Raw genomic sequence first — 22,960 nt, forward strand, 5'->3', positions numbered from 1 at the left:
AGTTTTCAAGTTTCAAGCAGAGCTTGTTGTTGAACTAAATTTTGCCTGGCTCTAATTTCAAGATCTTTCTTGTCCATCTATGTCACATTCACGGATCTTTCCCCCGCACTGAAATGCACATAGTGTGTATTTGTGACAATGTGCACTTCAGACCACTTTTACGCTAGGACCAGACACATGGCTTTCCTCAGTAATCCTTGTACTGACTTTTCACCACCATGAGCCCAAACTTCCTTCCTCTACCCTTGCTTGTATCTCAACAAATTCTGCCCCCTCAGAAACTTGCACTGCTCCCTCCATTACTCTGTAATTGCTGTTATAAACAACATTCATCATAGCATTTCTGAATCATCCTGTCCTAAACACCTAAGTAACCCACATGCTTGCATTGCATCATTTAGTGATGTAAATAAGAGAAGAAATACTGGGATGGATACATACTTTCCTGTTTTTGTTTTAGGGATTGCGTGCCTTCACACACTAACTCCTCACTTACCGTCCTCCCGCTTAACGTTACTTCAAAGTTACGTCACTGCTCCATTCAGGAATATATTCGTTTAAAGTTGTGCAATGCTCCCTTATAATGTCATTTGGCTGACTTTATAAGGGAGCATTGCACTAGTTCCTCTTTTCCGCCTCCTCCCCCTCCCTTCTTCCCTCCCTCCTTTCCAGCGCTTCCCAGCTGTTTGGCGGCGCTTAGGACTTTTTGGGAGGGAGCGAGCAAGGAAGCTGCCTTTCCCCCAACCCCGGCAGGCAGGGCCACCTGGAACGCAGGGGCTTTGAAGGGGAAAGTGCCGCTTCTTTCCGGCCGCTGGCTGCGCGGCTGCCCCTGCTCCTGCTGAGTCCTCTGGCCTGTGTTCGCAGGGCCGCATTCCGAAAGGGGCTTTAGAGTTGCAGGCCAGGGCCCTGGGGCCCCCAGAGCCCAGGGCCTTGCAGACCCTAAGGCCTCTGTGTTTCAGGTGGCCCTGCCTGCCGGGGGGGGGTGTGGCAGTTCCCAGAATCGTGGCCATGGGGGCAGTGCCGCACTGTGCAGAGCCACCTGCACACCCCCTGCACCAAACAGGAGCAGCCCTGGGTAAGTGCTCTGCACCTCCTGCCTGCCCCAGCCCTGATCCTCCTCCCACACACAAACCCTGAGCGCCCTCCCGTACCCTAACTCCCTCTCAGAATCTGCACCCCCACCTGAGTGCCCTCTTGCACCCTAAGTCCCTCCCAGACCCCACACCCCACCCTGAGCACCCTCCCGCACCCTAACTCCCTCCCAGACCCCGCACCCCCACCATGAGCACCCTAATTCCCTCCCAGACCTTGCACTCCCAAGCCCTGAGCCCCCAGGGTAAGCCAGGGGCACCTCTCCACCACAGTACAGTACAGTACTGTACAGTATATAATGCCTTTTGTCTGCCCCCCCCAAATTTCCTTGGAACCTAACCCCCCACATTTACATTAAATCTTATGGGAAAATTGGATTTATTTAACATCGTTTCACTTCAAGTTGCATTCTTCAGGAACGTAACTACAACATTAAGTGAGAAGATACTATACTTGTCAGAGTGGGGTGGGGTGGGGGATGAGCCAGAATCTTCCAGAAACTGATGTGTTCGTTAGTGTTGGAAGCTTTTGGAGTGATTTCCATTGTGGGCAAGCAGCCTGGCAGGATATATCCAGAGTCAGTCTGTGGGTGGAACCAATAAGAATTAAAGGGAAGGGAAAATCATGTATAAATAGGAGAAGAGGGAGAAGGACTCAGTGATGGAACAGTGCTGTCAAGATTGTGTCCCGGAGGCTTTGCCAGTTTTGTTGTGTTTTAACCACAGGCTCTATCACCCCACTAGAGAAGGCAAGGACTAGAATTGTTGCAACCTATACAAATTGCAGACAGTTGTTGCAGAGACGCCAGGGGAGTTTGAAGAAGACCGTGGGCCTATCCTGTGTTTTCTCAACATTAAGGAGCTTGGATACTTTTCTGCAGAGACTGGAGTTATATCTACACTGCAACTAGGGAGCATGCTTCCTAGTGCAGGTAGACACACATGCACTAGCTCTGCTAAAGCTAGTGTGCTAAAAATATCCGTTCAATGGAGGGTAGTATGGTTAGTTGCTTACAATAATAACAAGTACTAAAACGTGGGTCCTCACCCCCTCACTCGAAAAATGTTACATTAAAAAGTTGTATTGACAATATTTGTAATAGTTTCATGGGTTAAGTAAAATGTTATGAATGCATGTTCATTTTTGGCTATGTGTCCTTGTGAAAAGTCTACTGACTTGGACAGAAAATTGTTTTTTTCCCATGGCATAATTTGCCTACATCTTGATTTCAACTATTCAAATCATTCTCTTCTGGGTATTGTGAAGGAAATACAGATACACAGCTCACATTTCAAGCATAATAGGATCTCTAGCACCATCTTCACTCTTATTTTCACCTCAAAGTCTCAGGATTTTGTAAAATGTTATGCACACACTCGTACACAGATTTAGTAAATATTTTTCCTTGGGAGAGTGTATGGCTTTGTTCTCAGAGATTTCGTTCTGTATAACATACAGACACTATATCAAAGTGCTGAAAAGACAAAACTCTGGTCTTTATCCCAATAGAGAGATAAGCTGAAGTACAGGAAAGGGGAGAGAAATATTATATGCAACATTAGCATGGTGCTTTTCACAAGCTTATTTTAACTACACCATTGTTCCCTTAGTCCTGCTCATTTTTGGCTATGTGTCCTTGTGAAAAGTCTACTGACTTGGACAGAAAATTGTTTTTTTCCCATGGCATAATTTGCCTACATCTTGATTTCAACTATTCAAATCATTCTCTTCTGGGTATTGTGAAGGAAATACAGATACACAGCTCACATTTCAAGCATAATAGGATCTCTAACACCATCTTCACTCTTATTTTCACCTCAAAGTCTCAGGATTTTGCAAACTCATGCAACTCTACTCCTGCAAAAGCAGCAAAGAGTTCTGTGGCACCTTACAGACTAACAAATGTATTGGAGCATGAGCTTTTGTGGGTGAATACCCACTTTATCGGATGCATCCAATGAAGGGGGTATTTACCCATGAAAGCTCATGCTCCAATACATTTGTTAGTCTATAAGGTGCCCCAGAACGCTATGCCGCTTTTACAGATCCAGACTAACATGGCTAACCCTCTGATATTCTACTCCTACAGTTGCTCTTAAGCATGATAAGTACTATTTAATCTGCTTAAGAGCTCAAGGCTACTTACATGTAAACCTGCATGGCACAATTTTCGTCTCAAGCATGTGCAAAATTGAGCTACCAAATTTTTTAACTGGCAACTCACTGTGGAGCTGGAGAGAGAGCACCTTTCTTTTCTCCCCCTTTTGCCTCACTTCCAGCTACTCAGCACCTGATTCGTGGTAGATGCCAGTCAAACACACAGAATTAATGCTGAGCCCTGGCAGGGTTTGAGCCAATGAGCAGACGAGGGGAGGGACTAAGGACTAGCCCAGAAAGATTGAAACAGGAGAAAAAGGAAGCAGAAGGACCCCTGAGCTAGGGCAGAGAGACTTGCTTGGAGGACAGACAGCTGCTGGCAAAAGGGGACTCAGTCTAGTGCTGAGACTGTGTCACTGACACAGCATCCTGAGCTCACATGGCAAACCAGCACCAGACCATAGCATACAGACAGGTTGGATTGACCCAAGGAGATTGCACTGGTTCCGGGCAGAAAGTCTGTGTGCACCCCACCATGTAGCGAGAGCTGTTTTGCTGTATGTTGTGCTGGGGTGAGGGAGCCTGGATAACCCCTGCTAAAGATCCGTATATATTTAACAAACTGTGGAACTGTCCAAATATACCTGAGGCGATTAAACAGGTACCATACAGACAATGCTCTTTCATAAACATTAATTTACCACATATTACCTATCTACTTAACTGCCTTCAAAGAGCCACCAAATGGATTTGGTTTGTTAAACACTGCATTTATTTTATACCAGCATAGTCACCAGCACCTAAGCTATTTGTGCTATTTTTATTTGGCTCTTGGTCTGTTGTAAAATGTTAGTAAATCTGGCTTTAAGAGCCTTATTTTTATAGCTATTAGGAACAATCAGACAGGCCAATATGGCTCATTTCAGACAGTTCCACTCTTTTATCACACACAGTCATTTTGAAATATTTTACTATTTAGTGTCTCGGGTTCTAAATTCCTAACGGTAGGACACTGAGCAATAGTCAAGATGTCTCTCTGTGTGTTTTGTCATTTTGAATTCCTTGTCAAATCAATCATTTGTCTTGTGATTGAGGCTCTGACAGTTCAAAGGTAACTTCATTACAAACCCTACTTAGGAACCTCAATTGTTATTTTAGTATTGATTCTGGAGAACAAAGTAGTTTCATACAAAGATACCCCCACATTCAATGACATCATGATATTTTTGTTCTGGTTCAATGATGCTTCTTATGCAGGAAATCTATAATATATATTGGCAAGCACAGAAACATGTTATGCTGCCTTTTCTTTAATACAAATCTATATTGATATCTGCCACAGTTAATCCACATTTCAATAGAGCCATCTTCTGAATAGCAACACACTGACATCCTTTTATTAATAAGTAGGTAGATTTCCTTGGTCCCAATAAATTCGATTTCAAAGTGTGGCACCAGCTGCTGCACGTGCAGAGCAGGTTCACATGTGTTCATATACATTGTATAATTTACTGGTTTTATGTGGGTTTTGTACTGCATAAAATTTACAAACAAGCACCATTCAATTTTCTTGGTTTTCCATTTTCAGGAGCAAAAACTCCAGAATCTTTTTGGGAGATTCCCCAGGATGGCACATCCAGAAAACACATCCTTAACATAATGACATGAGTCACACCAAGGATAAAATTGTCTTTTGACTTTGAAATGAGGCTGCAAACAGTGGGGTCTCCACTTGCAAATTTATCTGCAAAGCCAACTCTGGCAATGTTGTAGCCAGGCGTGTCTTTCAGAGATTCAGTCAGCTATTCCTTATCAATGCTTTAAAGTCAGCATATCGGAACAGCATCAGCATCAGATGTATTGGAAAGAAAACCAAGTGCACAGTTTGCTTTAAACTTACCTGTGTCAGACAGTCACTCAGAGCAGCGCATCCCCCTTGAGACAGGATGGGGTGTAGTAGTCTCACCTCCCCTGCTAGCCTGCTCTAGCCCTACAGTGGTGGTCTTCTCATGACTCAGCCTTTCAGACAGGTGATGTTCAGCCCCATCTTTTCCAGCATAAGAGTCTCACAAACATGGTCCAATGACCTCCCTCATGTCTTTAGCCCTGACTCTGGGCCCAGTGGCCTTAATACTCCTTGTCACATGGCCTCCAATAGTCCTCATCCCTTGTGCCATGGGGTTTCATGTCACCTTCCTCGTTGGTATGGGAACCATCCCTGTACTCTGAGCTCCAGTCCAGGGACCCTATAGTGAGCATCTAAGGTTCATGCTGCTTCCTTGCACTACTTCCCATCTTGTTCTGCCGCCCGGCCCTCTTCCCCAGATCCTTTCCAGGCTCTGCAGAATCCCCGCCGGCCCTGGTAGCGAACAATGACTCCCAGAACTTTCTCCCTGGAAGCTCAGTTCATACCTATTGATCAAGGTTTGCTGCAGAACTTGCTCCACCTCTCCAGGCCTTTTGCCAGCATCCCTTCCTCAAGAAACTATGCTAAGGCCGACTGTTCCCCGACTCTCCTTCCTCCACACTCTGACCCCCTTCCTTTGTACTAGCCACCCAGCGCCTTCCCAGCTGAGTCTCATCCTTAGTTGAGCCTGACACACCCTATAGTTGCCACCCACTGTACTGTTTGAATTCTCCAGCTACCTTTAACCCTTTCAGTGCTGGTGTGAGGATACACCCCATCACAACCTGACCAAGGACTGAGAGGTTTGCTCAGGTGTAACAAAGAAGCTGTACAGAGAAATGAACAGTAACTGTCAGGGATAGATGTTGCCCTTGCCATCTGCAGCCCTTGGACATGGTGTGGAGGTCCACACTGCAGCCAGAATGCTCAGAAGGATTGCTGGCTTGCTAACGTTTGCCAGTGAGATCTTGGTTGGTCCTTACACAGTTGTTAAATGCAGGTAAGAGTTAGATTGTTTAAAAATACAGAGCATGGTTTAGTGACACTACTGTATGTTCGTCCTGGAATTAGTACCATTGACTAGGGTTCCCTTGTCCTCTACCAGCCTTCAAGAAGTCTGACTCAGTGGCTAGCCATCTGGGCTAGCACCTAGGAGACCTGGTTTTAGTCCCAGTTCTGGTCTGCTGAGTGACCTTGAGAAAGTCACTTCCTCTCCCTGTGCCTCCATTTCCCATCGGTAAAATGGGAATAACAATACTACCCTCATTTGCAACGTGTTTTGAGATCTACTGAGGAAAATCATGATATAGGGACTAGTTATTCTATGAATTGGAGTCTGGCCTTCATTCTTGATTGAACTGGTAGAAAAGTCTTGAAACAATGAGAAATGTGTGATATTAATCAAATTTCACGCTGGTCAGGGTAATAATAAAGGGCCCAACTTGTGCCTCTTTGAAATCAATGCTGCAAGTCCATTAACTTCAGTGGGAGCCAGAGCATGCCCACTAATGCTACTTTGCACTTATACAATGGGTCAGATTTACAGCTGTTGTAAATTGGCAGAGCTCCACCATCTTACATCAACTAAGGATTTGTCTATCATTTGACAATTTCAAGGTGCTTTATGAAAGATGATATAGTGAGCTAGCAGCTGTCAGGACTAGAACCCAGGCATGCTGACTTCCAGCTCCATTTTACAGTGACGTAACATGAACATATCTAATTCCCTCCTCCATTACACCAGCTCTATGGAAGTTTAACAGCATTAAAATCGATGGAGTTACATCAGCCTAAATCTGGCGTTATGCCCTGGACCATAGATTTTAGACTAGGAAGAAATAAAATTAATGGTTTTCTTTATCCTGAAGAGTATGTTCTGTTGTATAAAAAATTAAGAAATCAAGTTAACATTTTCTACCTACATACTGTAATATAGGCCTTTATTATTCGTGTTATTTTTAAACAAGCAGGAAGTTTGACTTGTAATTTTTCCAATAAACTGGCAAACTCAGCTAACAAGTTATGTTTTTTTAAGCCTTTAATCCTGTGCATACAGCTTGGCATATGCCAGACACCATACAGAAATGTAGCAGCAGCATATTGTAAGGGTTTGGCATTGCTTCCTGTTTTGTAACACTGTATTTTGTCTGCTAGAGATGATAAAAAAAGTCTGTAGATCTCTACAGGCTATTAAAAGTGGCTGGAGTGAAAAGAAATACTTCTAAAGGTTTCCTTCCTCTACCACATGTTGTTAGAAAACTGCTTATATGTACAGACATCATATATTAGAACTCTGCAAAACAGGCAAATTTGCTTTAGGTAAATTTCACACGTACACACAAAAAAGTGCCACATTTTGCAAAACTCATGTAGGATTTTTTCACCTCATAAAACCACTGAGACTCCCTGAGCAGCCTACAGCATATACTGTCCAACAGGAAAAGAAAGTGTAAGTAAGTGTGTGGTTTTTAAAAAGTAAGGGGTATATTAACTATTGAGAGAGATCTCAGGGAAGAAAATCTAGGGGTTTTGCTTTCAGTACAGTCCATAGCACAAGCAATTTGGCAGGCCTTGACATGACTCATGGAGAATTTTTCAGCCAGCAGATTAGATTAAAACAGGCTTTTGGGAGAAGTTTTCAAAAGCACTCAAGTCACTTGTGTAACCCTTCTGCCCCTCTGAGTTGGCAGCAACAAGGGCCGGGTTCAGTATCTAGGGGTTCCGTTTCAATAACCCAATGCCAAACCAGCTCAAGCCCCCACCCAGTGACCTGGGAAAATCTTACACACCCCCCGAGGCGCCTCAAAGAGGCAATGCTTCCCCTCTCGCAAGCACAGAGTCTCGGTGTAGCAGAAAAGGTTTATTACATGAGATAAACAACAAACACTAAATTGGGAAAAACACCTCAACTAGAGTTCATAGACCAAACCGTGAGCAAAGACCCACCCCAGGAAATTGGGCTGTGTCCTCTTTCCTGGGCTCTTGAGTCCAGCAACCCCCAAATCACCCACAGTCCCAAAAGTCCCACAATCCCAAAAGTCTCTGTCCTGGGTCAGTGCAGCCCCAAAGTTCGACAGTCTATCTGCAGAGGTCCCCCCCCCAGCCTGGGTAGAAAGGGGCACCTTACGTGGTCCAGGGCCAACTGCCCTGCCTCTCCGTGGGTTCTGCTCCCGCCTTCTCCACGAACTGCTCCGCTTTACCAGCCGCTCCACTCTGCTCCTCCAGCCGTCCTTAAAAACTGCTCCGCTCCACCAGCCGCTCTGCTCCACCAGCTGTCCCATGATTCACTCCAGCCGCCCCCACAAACTGCTCCACTCCGCCAGCGGCTCTGTTCCACAGTATAGCTTCAGGCTCCCCACTAGTTAGCACAGTACTCAGTGCTCTCAGCTTAGTGATTTTCAGCTCTTTAGTGATTTCAGCTCATAGTAGGGGAGCCCCAGTGCTAGTGCACCATTAGCCCAAAGTGAGTTCAGCGCTGTAACCTGTATTTAAATTCTTAAGGGAATAAAAAATCAACTCTAACATTCCACAGTGGAGAGAGGAGGGGCTAGAACTGGTGCTTCTGGCTCCACAAGAAGACTGCACCACCAGACACAGATACCTGCCCCCAGCCTCTCTCAATTCACTGGGTTTTGGAACCCATGTCCCTTGTCTAGCAAGTACCACCCAACTGAGGGTGAGTCATTTGTCACCAAGCAGTCCCACAGCTCGGCAGTCTGGGATAGGGTAGGTGTGCCTATGCAAATACACTCTCTGAAATTCTTTCCACCAGATGTCAGGGTAGAGCTTATCCTGACTCTGCTTACACTTGGAAGTAGAAGCCATATTCAAGATCAATTGGACTTGTTCTCCTTAGTCAGTTGGGCACTCTTGAAAATTCCACCTTCTTGTAATGGTCTCATTTATGGCAACTGATTGTGGATTAATGATGGAAGATCCTCAGTTTGGAAGTTCAATTTAATTTGGATAAATACCACAAAGGGGTTGAGATGTTCCTCCACAAGTTAGCCCAGCTAACCTGAGCTAATAATATAGTGAGGACAGACCCTCTGCTGAGATTGTTGGCATACCCTAGAACTAACATAGGAATAGCCTCTTAAAAATATTCCAGCACTTCCACTTCATGTCCCAGCTAAAAATCCAAAGAGCAGGAGGCACACAAAAATGAAAGATAACTTGTCCCTCTGTTTCTTCATCCCTCTCCACTGTTATCAAATTATTTTCTAATCTGTAAAAAGTGTTTGGCTTGAATGCTGAGCAAAGATCTGAGCCTATTCTTACTTCATCTGGAATGGTTCAATTTATCACTTCCTGAAGTGTGCTGTGTCGGTTATGAATACTGTGTGGCACCAACTACTTGTATTCAATAGGTAGAGGCAATTAAGAGCCCTGTGTCTAAGACATTGTCTACACATTAGTTTGTCTTAATTTGGGTTAGTGCACTGAAAATGCCTGCATACACGTGTTGGAAGCCACCAGCTTTGTGGTGAAGTCTGTACTGTGGTTTCAAAGGGTGGTAAGTTCAAGATAAAGTATTTGCCTGCTGGAGTGATGTTAAGGGGTCTAAATGGGGCTAATGCATGCTGGGCTCAAGGTTGAGTCTACGGGAAGGCAAGGCTCCCCCATCTCGGTTGCTCAAGGGTGTGGGCTTGGTGCCAAAAATGTTTTCTAACCCTGGATGGCAAGCAAAGGCCACTCCTGCCTGGGCTGGCCCTCCTGTTTGGGGTCAGGCTGTTCTGAGATGGAGAGAGGGCATAATGGGGGCTGTAGAGGCTTGGGCTAGCATACATCAAGCTTCCCTGGGGGTGCCATTCTAACCCACACAAGTTATAGCAGCCCTGTCTGTCTTTATTTTAGAGTGTAAACTCATTGGGATGGGGACCTTCTTTATGTTGTGTCAGGCACATTGCTAGTGCCAAATTAATAAGCATAAAAATAAATAAAACCGTACAACTAATCAAAATATTCTCTTGCATTAGACAACTGACCTTTTGGCAGCTGAACAGCTGCTCATTAGACCAATGATTTTTGGTGGCAGTGTCATAGATCACATGGCCAGAAAGGACCACTGTGTTCATCTAGTCTGATTTCCTGCACAATACAGGCCATAGGACTTCTTTGAACATATCTTTTAGAAAAACATCCAATCTTGATTTTAAAATTGCCAGTGATGGATAATCCACCACAACCCTTGGTACATTATTCCAGTGGTTAATTATTAAAAATGTGCATCTTATTTATAGTCTGAGTTTGTCTAGCTTCAGCGTCCAGCCTAGATTGAAGAGCCCTCTTCTCCAATGTTTGTTCCCAGTATAAGTACTTATAAAAAGGGATCAAGCCATCCCTTAACTGTCTCTTTCTTAAGCTAAATAGATTGAGCTCCTTTGAGGCTATACTATAAAACAGGGATCGGCAACATTTGGCACATGGCCCACCAGGGTAAGACCACTGGTGGGCTGGGCTGGTTTGTTTACTTGCTGCGTCCGCAGGTTCGGCTGACTGTGGCTCCCACTGGCCGCGGTTCGCTGCTCCTGGCCAATGGGGGCTGCGGGAAGCAGCATGGGACGAGGGATGTACAGGGGGCTGACCCTGGCAGGCTGCATGCCAAAGGTCGCTGATCCCAGCTATAAAACATGTTTTTTAATCCTTTAAACATTTTTGTGGCTCTTATCTGAACCTTCTCCAATTTATGAACATCCTTCTTGAATTGTTGACACCAGAACTGATATAAAATTAGCTGCAAGATGCAAAGTTCAGATCTAAATGTATCCAAAATCTGGGAATATTTGGTGGTTTAGGTCCAGCTTATAATCGATAGAGACCATTTGTGCAGCATCTAGCTCCAACTTCTCCATTGTCCACCAGTGTGTCGATCTGGTTTGATTTGAGCTTATCATTATAACATTACAAATACAGTTCAAACCAAAGAGTTCTGTGGCACCTTATAGACTAACAGACATACTGGAGCATGAGTTTTCGTGGGTGAATACTCACTTCTTCGGATGCATGTGCACGCACGAAAGCTCATGCTCCAATACATGTTAGTCTATAAGGTGCCACAGGACTTTTTGCCGCTTTTACAGATCCAGACTAACGCAGAAACCTCTGTGATACTAGTTCAAACCAAGTTGTGCCCAATTTTGCAAAGCTATTTAACTCAGTCCCACCTATCCATCCCCTCAGCTGCAACATCCAGATGAGGGTATAACCATCTTTCCCAGACTCCTAGGCCATGCCAGCTTGAGGCATGGCGGGGCGGTGTTCCTGGTGGGTCAGAGGACGATAGGAGACTCATCCAGAACCAGTGTGTGTAGAGTGAAGAGTAGATGAATATCATCTATAAACATAAGGAAGGGGCAGCTAGTGATGTCCCCCAGCCAGAGCAGTAATATAGGAGGAGGTGCCTTGATTTCCCATGGGCATATCACCACAGAACTCCATTACCATAAAGTCCACTTGTATGCCAGATCCTGAGGCACCGGGACGTGATAAATCATAATCACTTCAGCCTGGCATGAAGCCCAGTGACGACTCAGGCATCCCCGTACTGCTGCAGATTCAACAGCACCAAGTGAACCAGCACTGAGTGCTAATGCACATGCCTACACAAACACATATAGCAGGAAGGGTCTTGAAGAGAGCACTGAGCTGGCATTAATTAGACTGGCAAATTCCAATACATAGTGCAGAACACTTGGAATCTAAGCCAGGCAGAAGACATATGTGAGAGACACAGTGTGGTAACGCTGGAACCACCATTGTTTGGCCTTTCAAATGCCTGTCAGAAAACTGGCCTCTGAGCTCAGCAGGAAGATGAGAAAGTTTTACAGAGACAAATGTTGCATTGTGGGTGATCTATTATGTTTTTTTCTTTCTTTCCCAGCACTGCGAGGATGGATTCTACTTCTCCCTTCCCCAAGGTATCAGCTGTAAATAATTCATTGTGCTGATTTTGGACATTTCATATTTAAACCTGCATATAACCTACTGATTAAATCACATTATGAATAGTTGGGTGAATATCTTATTTAACAAATGCCCTTCTTCTGCTACCATGAACTGTTATTTTGCAGCAAATGACTGGATCTTTTAGTAAGACTGAAAGTAATTATTTTACAGCCTGTGCTCTTTCGAAGCTGATGTGCTTTATTTTCATGTAGGAAATATGATGAGTGAATATTACTAGAAAGGAGGATTTTTAAAGTTGCAGTTTGTGCCCATAACTTACAGAAAGTGACCTTGCTTAGAACATAAATAACACTGGCAGAGGGTGCTAGAGAGAATCACCGAACCTACAAAGACATGAATCACTGTCTGTCCCTTGCTTTGTGACAAATCCCATAGTGGTATTTTTTCTTATTCTTTCCACAACTAAAACAGGCCCAAAACAAGCTGACACAAGCATGGAAATCCAAAGAGCAAAGCTGGCAGTGCAGGGCCAATTCTTCCTCAAAACACACATAAACTGTTAGGTTTAGTAGAAGCATATCCAAAGGCAGATTGGATTTAAAATGACCAGTAGCTTGTAATCATCTCCCAACTCTGCCAAATGGCATAATCAGACCACCCAGTGTACCCTTCTTTGTACTTTGTGGCTCCATTGTGTTTTGCTGAAGCGCTTTCTTTGTGCACGGACACTCCCCTAAAATAATTTGTTTTAGAATTATATGAGCCAGACCCTCAGACTGTGAAAACAGGCATAGCTAGAATGAATCCTTCGTAGCTATGGATCTTATTGTAGACTCCTTGGGTAACATTTTCAAAAGCACTTACATGACCTAGGAGATTAGGTCCCATTGACTTTCACTGAGTCTGAGGGGGAGACTTTCAAACACATGACTGGCAATGAAATGCCTTGTTCTCACAGAAAGTCAATGGAAGTTAAGTGTCTGTCATTTATGCCTTTTTATGTCTCCCCATTAGGCTCTCAAGTCACTTTTGAAAATGGACCCTAACCTCTTAAGACACTTAAGCGCTTTGGGAAATTCTAACCATTACCCATTGTATCTATAGGACAAGATTGTCTTTTACTATTGTACTCTCTAAAATAAACTATATAAAATAAATGAATTGAGGCCTCTACTCATTTGAGAGCTGTGCAAGGTATCAGCATCAGACTTCAAACCCACAGAACCATAACAAAGGAGAGTGGGTCAGGGTGCGAACTCCAAAAACAAACATTGGCTGAGGCTGCGCCCTCAGCCAGCCTCCCCCAACCCGGGCCTTATCTGACATTATCTGATTAAAATATAACCATATAGATCATTGTTGCATCCACTGTTTTAGATTTGCAACAAATCTTGTACAAAATGTGGCATGTAAGATGTCTAGGAAAAGGTTATAATTTGCTTGTCATGATTATGCTATCTGTTTTTGTATTTGACGTTACGAGTGTAGGCATGTATCGTTTTTGTATTTGAAGTTACGTGTGTAGGCTCTATACCTGGGTTTCAAATGTTTGCTCCTGGGGTGATGCCCACAAGGTATTCCTGCACATCTTGGAAGGGCTATGCAAATTAAGTGGCTCATCAAGAAACACTTAACTGACAATGGACCGTGGGAGACACCCATCTAAAATAAATGGACTGTCCTGCAAATGTACTGTCTGCGGTATAGGTAATGATTTCCTCCTGTGACTAAGCAAAATTATGCATGGACACGTGACTGCCCATGTGATTCCATATCCCATCTTTTACCTGTAATTTTCCACTAAGTGTGCTGAGGGCTTTGTTTGGAACAATGGGTTTCCTTCCACATGGCAGAAGCTATAAAAGGCCCTGGAAACACCTCCATTTTTCCTCTTTCCTGCTCAAGCCTCTGGACTATGGACCTATACTAATGGGAGCATTCCAACCAAATGACTGAGGTCCTTCCAATGACTTGGAAGCAACCAGAAATTTATCAAGACAGTAGTTTATTCCATCACTGCTACAAGCCTGAACCAAGAACTTTGCGATTACTGTATGTATTTGATTCTATTAACCAATTTTAACCCGCACCTTCCTTTGTATGAATAAACATGTAGATTTTAGATACTAAAGGATTGACATCAGTGTGATTTTGGGGTAAAATATAATTTACATATTGACCTATGTGTGTGGTTGGTCCTTTGGGATCAGAAGAACCTTTTATTTGAAGAGACTGGTTTTGAAGAACCACTCATCTCTAAGTCTAGTGTTTTTGGTGGTAACACAAGGACTGGAATGCCTAAGGAAACTGTTTTTATGACTTCTTGTTAGCCAGTGTGGTGAAACAGACGTTTACTTTTGTTGCTGGTTTGGTATATCCTATGGGGGATTAGCCACTAGACTTGGGGTGTATCTGCCCCATTCCTCAACAGTTTGCCCTGAATTTGGTGTTCTCAGTTGTGGTCCAAGAAGGCATGGTTACACCTTAGCAATCCCACCCACAAGCTCCCTTATTCCCTTCTTGTGGGAGGCTGCATTTGGCAGTTAGATTGCCTTCCACAAAACTATTTGCATGTGGTCCTAGGTAACCAGTTATGTGGGTGATTGTGTAACCAGCAGTATGGGTAATTGTGTGCAATCTGTGACCCAGTACTTAGGCCCAGCGGTGTCAGTCACCATTTTGCATTTCTTCTGTGCCATATATGTTCTTAAACCACCCTCATCCCTTTATCTGAGCACCTTCTAGAAATGCATTAAGCAATGTGACGAACATCTGTCACATGTAAAACAGTCTCTCTTGCTCTCTCTCTCGGGAGACAATTGAGCTTGCAATGCATAGAACTGGTCAGAAATTTTGAAACTCAACTGTTTTTCATTGAAAGATCCCAATTAATCAAAATGGAAACTGTTCACAGAAACTAGGTTTCAACAAAAAAATCTGGTGAGAAAGTGACCCTGCCCCCAGCCAAAGCCCACGCCAGACTGGTTAGAGCCCTCACCTAAGATGTGGGAGACCCCTATTCAAGACCCTGCTCTGCCTGATTCAAACTTGAAGCTGAGACTTGTGTATCCCAGGTGAGTGCCCTAACAACCAGGATACAGAGTCAGTCTCTTGTTGGAGCTGTTCCACTTCGTACGAATAATAACAAACGTTCAGTGGCTCAGTGCAACATTGATTCTCTAGACCAGTGTTTAGGGCACTCACCTCAGATGTTGGAATCCCAGTTTATATCTCTGATTTGGCAGATTTTGGTTATTCTGGGGTGGGTTTTTTGGTGACAGGCAAAAATTTCCCAGTGGGCTAGATTTTGTCCCACTGTGGCAAAAAAAAGAGACACTGGTAAAAAATTGGGGTACACTTAGACCCAATATCCTCTTAATGGGACATGCTAGATTTCAGGAGACTTATCCATTGTTTGCCCCACTTCAGCAAGGTACTTGTTTATAGATTATATACTGAGACAGGGACTATGTTCTGTGTTTGTACAGTACCAAGCACAATGGGGTTCTGGTCCATGCCTGGGGCTCCTAGGTGCTACAGCGGCACTAATAAATTATAATACTAAGCATATGCCAATTTTTATGTCATATGTCATTGGAGTCAGTGAGATGACACACTTGCTTTAGGTTGGGCACCTTGTTGAGTCAATACCTATGTATTCTGATTTCTACTAAAAAAAAATTACATAAATCAGCGCCCAGAAATAGATTATCCTTCGCAAGAGACATTAGATCATAGACAGAAACATAGACCTGGAAGGGACCTCGAGAGGTCATCTAGTCCTGCCCCCTGAACTCAAGGCAGGACTAAGTATTATCTAGACCTTCACTGACAGGTGTTTGTCCAACCTGCTCTTAAAAATCCCCAATGATGGAGATTCCACAACTTCCCTAGGCAATTTATTCCAGTGCTTAACCACTCTGACAGTTAGGAAGCTTTTCCTAATGTTCAACCTAAACTGCCTTTGCTGCAATTTAAGCCATTGCTTCTTGTCCTATCCTCAGAGGTTAAGAACAACATTTTTTCCCCTCCTTCTTCTAACAACCTCTTACGTATTAGAAAACTGTTATCATGTTCCTTCTCAGTCTTCTCTTCTCCAGACTAAACAAACCTAATTTTTTTCAATCTTCCCTCATAGGTCATGTTTTCTAGACCTTTAATCATTTTTGTTGCCTTTTTCTGGACTTTCTCCAATTTGTCCATGTCTTTCCTGAAATGTGGCGCCCAGAACTGGACACAATACTCCAATTGATGCCTAGTCATTTCAGAGTAGAGCGGAAGAATTACTGCTTGTGTCTTGCTTACAATACTTCTGCTAATACATCCCAGAACAATGTTTGCTTTTTTTGCAACAGCATTACACTGTTGACCACCTCCCCACCCCGATCCCTTTCCACGGTACTCCTTCCTAGGCAGTCATTTCCCATTTTGTATGTGTGCAACTGATTGTTCCTTCCTAAATGGAGTACTTTGCATTTGTTCTTATTGAATTTCATCCTATTTACTTCAGACCACTTCTCCAGTTTGTCCAGATCATTTTGAATTTTAATCTTATCCTCCAAATCACTTGCAACCCCTCCCACTTGGTATTGTCCGTAAACTTTATAAGTGTACTCTCTATGCCATTATCTAAATTACTGATGAAGATATTAAACAGAATCGGACTGAGAACCGATCCCTGTGGGACCCCACTCACTATGCCCTTCCAGCATGACTGTGAACCACTGATAACTACTCTCTGGGAATGATTTTCCAAACAGTTATGCACCCACCTCATAGTAGCTCCATCTAGGTTGTATTTCCCTAGTTTGTTTATGCGAAGGTCATGCAAGTCAGTATCAGAAGCCTTACTAAAGTCAAGATATACCACATCTACCATTTCCTCCCCATCCACAAGGCTTGTTACCCTGGCAAAGAAAGTTAATATGTTGGTTTGACATGATTTGTTCTTGACAAATCCATGCTGACTGTTATTTATCACTTTATTATCTTCTAGGTTTTTGCAAATTGATTGCTTCATTATTTGCTCCATTATCTTTCTGGGTACAGAAGTTAAGCTGACTGGTCTGTAATTCCCTGGGTTGTCCTTATTTCCCCTTATACAGATAGGCACTATATTTGCCATTTTCCAATCTTCTGGAATGTCTCCTGTCTTCTATGACTTTTCAAAGATAATTGTTAATGGCTCAGATATCTCCTCAGTTAGCTCCTTGAGTATTCTAGGATGCATTTCATCAGGCTCTGGTGTTTGAAAACATCTAACTTGTCTAAGTAATTTTTGACTTGTTCTTTCCCTATTTTAGATTCTGATCCTACCTCATTTTCACTGGCATTCGCTATGTTAGACGTCCAATCGCCACCAACCTTCTTCGTGAAAACCAAAACAAAGAAGTCATTAAGCACCTCTGCCATTTCCACATTTTCTGTTATTGTCTTTTCCCCCTCATTGAGTAATGGGCATACTCTGTCCTTGGTCTTCCTCTTGCTTCTAATGTATTTGTAGAATGTTTTCTTGTTTCCTTTTATGTCCCTAGCTAGTTTGACCTCGTTTTGTGCCTTGGCTTTTTTAATTTTGCCCCTAATTGAGTTCATGTCCAACTGCATCTCTCCTTCCCAGGCAGGACGCTCCCTTGAATTCACTCTGAAACAACATGAGGCCACTGGGAAACCTAGAGAATTCAGATCCACTGAACGTTCAAACGCTTTCACGGTTTGTTGCATCACTTAGTGTGATAAATGATAGTGCTCATAATACCGAGATGTACTGTAGTTATAATAAGTATCTGCTGCAGTTTGGACTGCCTCAGATGGGCTCTGGTGTTTAACTTCACAAGCAGTTTATTTATTTTCATATGCCAATGTGGGGCCTACTCATGGCATCAGGACAACAGGGAAGCAGCCCCTCATTGCACTTTCCCTGTTCGGAGACTTCCTCAATAATTCAAACTCCTTTGTCTGGTAATAACCATCTAACTTGTTGACATGAAACAGGGAAAAAAAACAAACAGTTCTGGGGCATCTCTTCTCTCCCTAGTCTGCCTCTTGCAGCACTTTCCTGCCTTGGCAGGCTGCTCTCAGCTCTACCTGGCTAAAATCCTGTCTTACTCCTGAAGAGCCTGTTCTTTTTCCATTCTCCTTGAGTTGTGGTTTAATCCACAAAGCAGTTCAAAATAAAGTATCCTCAACTCCACACAGTTACCATCTTATCGGGGGTCTTCCCAGGCCTTTCCTGCCATAGTCCCCATCCCCTCTTCTGGATCCTACTCAATCCCAGCAGCCTATGATCTCCCTTTGCTGCTTTCTGCTGCCCTTTAATGGGGAACCAGGTGATCGCTTCTCAGGAGTGCCTTCTTAGTAATCAGGGTTCACTGGATCCAGACTCTAGCCCTTAAGGCACAAAGCCCTCTGTTATAGCTCTGTTGTAAAATAATCCTTTAAAATAGTGCCTTTAAAATAATCTTCTAAATGTTCTTAATGCATGTTCTAGTTCAGTGTTTTAAAAGCTACTTTTGGATTTCAACATATGGGAATCATAGGCAATTTTTTTTATCTGTAATAACGAATGCAAAACAGCCTTATATCAAAGGACACTAGAAAGTTGCATGGAACGTAGCATATTTTTAAAACCCCAATATTCATAAAAATCTGTAGGCCCAATCCTCAGATAGTGTAAATTGGAATAGCTCCTTTGTCTTGAACGGGACTATGCTGCTTTATATCACCTGAGGATCTGGCCCAATAGGTTGGTCAATTTGTTCCTGGGTTACAATGACCTCATACCCCAAGCTTCAATACAAAGTGAATTTTTATCACAGATTTTGTAAAGCCATGAAAATAGAGTGTTTATAATGAAAATGCAGAGACCCTCATAACTACGCCAACATTATTCTGTTCCATTTCACAACATATAAGCTACTAGACTGAGGAGGAGAAGATGGTGAATTTAAATTCTCCTCTCTCAGTACATTAAAAGATACATATGATTTTAGTTTCTCTGTTGCTCTGTTTTACATTTTACTTTATAGCATCAAGTAAAAGCTATACAAACTAAATAAAACAAGTAAAATAAAGAAGGCAAAAAGGAGACTGTGGGGGGAAGCAAAACAGCTATTGAAAATAACCTCAGAGAAATAAGAACCATTTGCCATGTAATACAGTGTTTTTAATGACCATAGAGAGGTGAAAACTCTCTATGTTCTGCAATGCTAAGTAAACCAAAGCAATAGCATCAGAGGGGAAAAGGAAAGACTCAGTATTTACAATCTGAAGAGTAGAACAGTATATGACTGAAGAAGTGTACTTGGGTAACTAGTGACCACAGTCAGATTCTTAAGGAAGGAATGCTCAGTAGCTAACATGTTATGTCTGCAAATCTATAAAAGTCAAGTTGTAGCTTCTGTCTGGCCTTTGTGCTGACTTTTATTAGTTTTTCTTTGGACAACTTTAATAAGAACAGCAGCTCCTGCCTCTCTGCTCCAAGTCTGATGTCATTCTACCTAGCAACACTTATTATGTCAGCTAGTCCCAAAAGTCAAGAATTGTATTCTTGTCCTACAAAGGTTCTTTAATCACCCCCAGGAAATAAATCCTGATCCATCCAAAATTCATTTGTTTTGTTGCAGTTTCCTGAGTGCTGCTGGTTTCTGATTGGTAAGAATGGTGATATTTAATTTTAAAAAATGCTTGTAAGAATCATAATTGGAGTTGGGAGAATTTTCCAACTTTGGTCATTTATAGCATGCTTGAAATTTTATACAAATACACAAAACTTCCAAAGTAAACTCTGTGGTTACACACATACTGTTAAGCCGGAAGTCATTCCGAAAATGAGGCATACATCAGCTGAAATGAATAGAATAATTATAAATGCTTTCTCATCTTCTGATTCTTTGCAGTTTGGGGATTTCCTGCCCCCAGCCCCACATACATATGTCCTAACTCTTACAGGAAGGGTATTGGCAGTATGTTTTTCTTTAAAATATAGTTCTCCAAAAAGTGACCATAAAAGTAGCACTTGTTCCCTGGGTATTTTGAGAACTGTATCTGCTTATTTTATTAAGCAAATTAGGGTTGGGTTTTTTACTACCTTTTACTCACTTTAGAGCCTCAAAACCAGCATAGCTAACAGAGAGGATTCTGGATTCTATTCTGGGTCATGCATTAACAGACATTGTTAACTGCATTGCAATTGCAGAATCTTTATTCTTGAAATGAGTGACTGAAATAACCCAGCTTGACATTCAGATCCCACAGTTTTCATTAATAGAGGTTGCAGTTTACCTGCTGTTTTTCTTTTCTGTCACTTATCTTCCTAGTCTCAGCATGCAGAGCATTCATCATTTTATGCCCCATCTCTCAAGTTTCTGTGGTGCAAAGCAAAGGTGTAACAAGTGTGTGTGGATGTGTGTGTCTGTGCGCACGAACACACACACACATATATTTGGTACCACAACTTTTTTATTTTGGGAAATATGACCTATTTTTGGCAGCTGGAAATGGTGAGGGGAAAGGATTACAAGACACTCCAGGCAATCAACACTCCCAGCTAATCAGATTTGTGGCAGTAGCAGGAGAACATAATCCAGTTCCCATCACGTAACTGTGATCCATTACTTTGAAGTACTTATATCTAACTGTCAGTGGTAGATTCCACTTTCAGCCTTCTTCTGGCCTCCCAGTAACCATTTCTAATCTTCTGCAGGTCCCTTTCAGGCTTTTCTCCCATTAATTATAGGCTCTCTTTGAGTCCTTCGGCACTCCCGCACGGGGGAGGAAGGGGAATAAGAAGGCTCATTAGTCCCGGGCTAGCTGCAAAGCTGAAGCCTGAACAGGGAAAAAAACCTGAGGTGCTATTACTCTCCCTCCCATGCAGGTGAGTGGGGAATAGGCAGGTGAGGATGGGAAAGGGACAGAGCTATGGCTCCACCCACTGAAGCCATCCCACTGGTGCTGGGCATAGAGGGAGGAAGTAGTCTGCACCATCAAAAGGGATAGCTCCTGACTGTTCCCAGTGCAGATTCTTTGTCTCTTACATGGGGTGGATTGTGGGGTTACAACCCTACATTGTAGTAAAATCCAGAGGCCCCTCACTCAGAACTGAGGACCCTTTGTGCTTGGCACAGTAAAAAACCACAGACAGAATCCTTGCCCTAAAATGCTTTCAAATCAATGACCCAATCCCGGAAAGACTTAGGCACATGGCATCCCTTGAAATTGATGGGATTATTAACAAGCATAAAGTTGAACATGTGCATAAGGCTTTGCAAGATAAGGGCCTAAGAGTACATACAAGATGGACTGGGGAATGGGAAACAAGGATGACCATGATAAGGCTACATGATTGCTTAGGTCTGTTTTGCATGGTGTGACAATCAGGGTCCAGACACTACAAGTAAAGAACAGAAGGTTTAAATGCTCCAAAATAAGCACGTAAACTAACAGATTGCATACTATATCCTTTTACTGTAAGTCTATTGAGTAAAATTTGTTATGGAAGTTTGTAATGCACTGATGTTAATAGTCATTATGAGACACACATCCAGGTTATGGTTATGAATGCATGTAGGTGTATAATATAGGAAATTGTAAGTGTAACTGTGGTGTGACTTCAGCATCACCTCACAACAGGGTGGTGAAGTAATCTGGAAGAAAAGGGCTTACCACCCCAAACACACAAGCCCGGCTTCAAGGACCTCGCCATTGTCCAGCACAGGAAGAACACTGAGGAATCCTCCAAAGAAAGGTTGAAACTGTAAAGAAAACCTTGCTTTGAAAACTAAGAAAGAAAGGTGTTTTCCCCACTTTGAATATCTACAGTGACTGAAGGAAAAAACAGCAAATCTCTTTAAAATGAAGTGAAGTGAAGAACATCCAGAACTTGGGGGAAGGTCTCAAGGCAGGAGACTGTGAATGCTTGATCCCTCCTATAACTAGAGGGGTATGCTGGGAAACTGTTTTAAGGCAATAGGTAACTCACATGACAGGGGATTTTATCAGATTTGGATGTGTAAAGGTTGCGCCTTTATGTTTATTTTCTGGGTAACTCTTGTACAGTTGCTTTCTGTTATTATGGCACCTTTGAGTGGGTGGTTTTTCTTTTAAATACATTTTGTTTATTTTTACCCCAGGCTGGTCCCTGGTGTGCAAACGGTGTGGAATGTATGTGCCAAAGGGATCTAGTGGAAGGTGACAAAGTAGAGGGGGCAGTTCAAGTAACTGGTACTTAAGAACTTGTGAAGGAGATATTTGGGGAGACCTGGGACTGAAGAGTGCAACCAGGTTGGTGAGAGCCAGAATGAAACTTTATGCTTGTGGGCTGGTTACTGGTGTCAAGGAATTGAACATAGCTGCATATCTCAAAGGCCCCCGAAGTTACAGGCAAGGTAGTGATGGAGCCTCTTACTGCTCTGGGTGGACCCCAAAACTTCACACATGTGTCATGAGGATTATGACTTTTAGTTTCACAATCCTCATGTCTGAAATGTCTGTCTCAAGTGAAACTCCGTCAGCCTAATAAGGGACACGAGAAAGGGCCTGACACAAGCCTGGCTCCAATGGCAAAATATCCCTATTACAAGACAGGAAGTCAGTCAATGTCTAGTGACTTCAGTGGCTATAGTTACAGACTAGTACAGTCCTTTGGATTCCATTAATGGAGTAAACCATCACAACACATGCTTCTGGAGCTGCTCCAGCAGAGTGAAACTTACATGTGCCTGCTCACTTTCACTACCACTGCTCAATGGCCTAAAGGCATGAGTAAGGGATAGCAATCAGGTCTCATAGACTCTAGGACTGGAAGGGACCTCGAGAGGTCATCGAGTCCAGTCCCCTGCCCTCATGGCAGGACCAAATACTGTCTAGACCATCCCTAATAGACATTTATCTAACCTACTCTTAAATATCTCCAGAGATGGAGATTCCATTACTTCCCTAGGCAATCTATTCCAGTGTTTA

Source organism: Gopherus evgoodei, chromosome 1 (assembly GCF_007399415.2).
Source record: "Gopherus evgoodei ecotype Sinaloan lineage chromosome 1, rGopEvg1_v1.p, whole genome shotgun sequence".
NCBI lineage: Eukaryota > Metazoa > Chordata > Testudines > Testudinidae > Gopherus > Gopherus evgoodei.